Source organism: Primulina huaijiensis, chromosome 3 (assembly GCF_012295235.1).
Source record: "Primulina huaijiensis isolate GDHJ02 chromosome 3, ASM1229523v2, whole genome shotgun sequence".
Lineage (NCBI taxonomy): Eukaryota > Viridiplantae > Streptophyta > Magnoliopsida > Lamiales > Gesneriaceae > Primulina > Primulina huaijiensis.
This window is the reverse complement of record NC_133308.1, coordinates 22,854,757-22,858,623: the sequence shown is the minus strand read 5'-3', so window position 1 is coordinate 22,858,623 and position 3,867 is coordinate 22,854,757.

The window sequence follows — 3,867 nt, the reverse complement described above, 5'->3', positions numbered from 1 at the left end:
TATATATATTTTATGAAATATGATTAAATTTGTCAAAATTTTAAATATATATGATCAAACCTCAATTTCGACGATACAAATGACCAAGTTTACTTAAGGACAAAGAAACGTCAGACCGAAAAATTGTAACTTTCCAGTAAAAAAAAACTAAATTTGAATGGAAAAATTAATGTATAGTAAAATAAGAAGATTAAGCATCGAAATTTGTTTTTATTTTTATTTTATACACAAATCAATTTAATACTATATTTAAACATGAAAATTCATTCCAAGCTTATCTTAGTTTCCATTCATCCAAATATGTATATTTCTTCAAGTCGCGTCATTTTCAACTATTTTTTAAAATTTTAAAATGATGGACAATATAATATAATTATAATTATAATTATAATTATAATAAATATAAATATACGAGGAAGAGGACCTGTCTAATATATTTAATACAGTCCCACATTTCTTTTCATGTATAATTAAATGTAACGTGTCCGTATCTCATCAAAAAATCGCATTTGTCGTTTTCCCGATTTTTATATTTGCACATTGTACGTACTTAAAATGGTTGTCACCAATCGAAGTTTGCTAAAACAAAAGACAAAATGAATGGAAGAAACAATATAAAATATTGACCGTTTTTATGTGTTTGACATGGTGGCAGCTAATTATAGATAGAGAAAATCAGAAATAAATCTACAAACTCAAACTCAAGTTTATCTTAACTCCTTATACCTAAAATTTTTTGCCCAAACTCCCTCAAAAAAAAATTTGACAAAAATACCCTTATTAATTTTAATGATTGTTTTCCTCAGAAAAATAGTATAAGAGCCTATGTAAAATTATTTCAAACATACAAATTTATTATTATGAAGTAATTAAATGTTTGAGGAGGAGAATTTTCTCAATTAAAATGGTTCCGAACCAAAGTTCGAAGCAGAAAGAAAGATTTAACCAAAGTTAGATATCAAGAAGGAATTTATCAGAATCCTAAGGTAAACTTATGATTCAAAATAACAGATTTTTAGAAATAGTATCGAATTACTTTAAATTCTCTGGAGATCTTAGAGAAATTCAAAAGACAGTACAAAATTATGACAATATGCTATATTAAGTACCACAGAATGTGAAGAAAATCCTCGAAAACCAAGAAGAAATTTTTGGAATATTAAGGGATATTCGAACAAGACTTCAAAACATAGAACAACAACCAAGTTCTAATAAAAGGACTTCAGAAGGAAGGTTACCATCATCATTTGGTACTGAACCCTTATTACATCAAAAAAAGAGGCTAAAGTGATATCAAAATATTTAACTGAAGAAGAAAAGATGATCAATCTAATCAAAACAGTCTCAGAAAAGAAATTAATTTGATGACAACTTTAGAAAAGATTGGTCTAGAGGATCTTCAAGAGCTTGCAGAATCTTGTACAAATCTCAAGGTTGTAGATATAAAGATGAACACAACTGGGGGTAAACAACCTACCATAACCTGGTCATCTTCGCAGGAACCACCAGGAGAAAGTGTGGGATCTCAGAATATAAATATGATAGAATCCCAACCGGATTTTTATACTAGTGGAGAATCGCACCCAACGGGAACAAGATCAAGGAATAATCAAATTCTTTTGCAGCGAACACCCTATGAAAAATCTGTTTTAGAACATATATATCCTTATGGGGTTATGCTTAACCTAGATGTATTAGATTTCAAAAACTGAGAAGATCTCATAGATGATTGGACATCTGCTATGAGAATCGCAGCAGGAACACTTGATATCAATAGAGAAAGATTCATTAAACTTCTGGAAATGAGTCTTATGAGATCATTTAAAATTTCTTGGGACATGACTTTGGTGGAAACCAAAGAATCAGTCATAGCCGAAGAATCTTTTAGTGAGATAGCTGGAAGAATGTCTAACCTTTTTAAAGCACAATTTATAAGAGTGGACTATTTTAACAGTCAAGATACAGAGAAGAAAAAAAATATACTCAAGCTCTGTATAGTCTTGAATTACATTATATATGTTTAGTGGATGAATACATTATATTATTCACTAAATATAGATGGAATTCAGAGGTCTAAGAAGATATAGCAATGCGATTTTTTTTCGTCAAAATGCCAAGTTCCTAGAGAGAAATGCTGATAAGGGAATATGTCCCTGACAATCCAGATATTTTGGCACGAAGAGCCTCTTTTTTCTAAGGAAAACTGGCAAAATGGTATCATATGGCTGCATTACAAAAGAATTACAAAATACTAAGGGGTATTAATAAACGTACTCTTTTATGTTGTAAAGAAAATGATCTTCCAATAATTATTGGAAGTAAACCACATAGACATAAGATGAAAAGTTTTAGAACCCATCTTTATGCTAGAAGTGGAAGAATTTCTTGGAGAATAAGAACATTATAGTCTAGACAGAAAGCCAAATCTTATAAATCTGGACAAAAAAGTGGACCATCGAGAAGTAGGTTATCATCCCAAGCATCGAGTATATCTCGGAGCACAGGAAGAACACCTACAAAAAAAAACTTTCAGAAAAGCTCATACACGAGCTAATGAAAGTTTTGAAAGATTGTAATTGTTGGACATGTGGAGCTAGAGGTCATATCTCAATCAGCTATCCAGAAAATGAAAAAAAAGTATTAAATGCTTCGATCCATCCCCGGATATTGAAGAAGTAGTTTTTTACAAGGATTTTATTCAAGTATACCAGTTTGAGGATATTGCCTCAGACGAAAGTATATATGAAGAAGAAGAAGTTTTTAGTCAGGAAGAATATGATGGAATTAAATCGGAATCTGACTGAAGACGAAGTGTTTCGACACGAAACACATGAAGATTTGTCTGGTTTCTTTAGCCAGACAACAATATCTCATAACATGGTCCAAAGGATCATGAAAGAAAATCCTAGTCTTTAGAGATATCAGGGACTCTCTGCAGGACAAGTAGAAAAATTCTTAGGAAATATTGGCATAAGAAACAGAAAGCATCATCTAATCTATAAAGTTTCTTGAAGAGAAATGACAATTCCAATGGAACTTACAGGAAATAGAATGGAGATGCAACTAATTCCTTCTGAAGAGATTACATAAGAATTACAAAAACTCAAGATAGAGGTAGCACGAACCATGTCTTGGATTCATATTGGAGCAATCCAAATTATGATAAAAGCTACTTTCAAAGAAGGAATAGATTCACCCATTGATATGATTATATGCGATAAAAGAATGGGGAACCTTCAAGATTCAGTACTGGGAACTATCTCAAGAAATCTATGCGCAAGAAAAATTGTAGGAGTAATCTATCCGAGAATTTCTTACAACCTGGCAGATCGAGATTTCAGTCGAGCCTTGACATTACATCAGAATTTCAAAGAAAAAAGACTGATGAAAAAAGGTAATAGACCATATTCTATTACCTATCAAACTTCATATGCTCTATCTAATACACATTATTCAGAATTGTTTATTAGAAATGAGTTCATTGAAATACCTAAGATATTTGGAACAGTTGCTCATGCAATTTATCCAGAAAGAGTTGAGTTTCCCTTAATACAGGAAACATACATCCAAATACAAGACAAACCGATTATACAGAGGAATTAAAGTCTTATATTGGAATCAAGAAGACTATCTTTTCAAGGAGATAGAATTACAAGTTACAGGTGGGGAAAAACATCTGTCCAAGAAACCCAACACGAGCTAAAAAGCTTTTCCACCATAGGAAAACTCAGATGCCCAGAAGGGTGGAAGGAAGTAGAAATATTATTTGATATTATGAAACAAAGGAATCAATTTTCTTGTAATATGGTATACTATTTAGAACAACCTATGATAGGAACTTACCAGAGAATGATCAATATCGGAGAA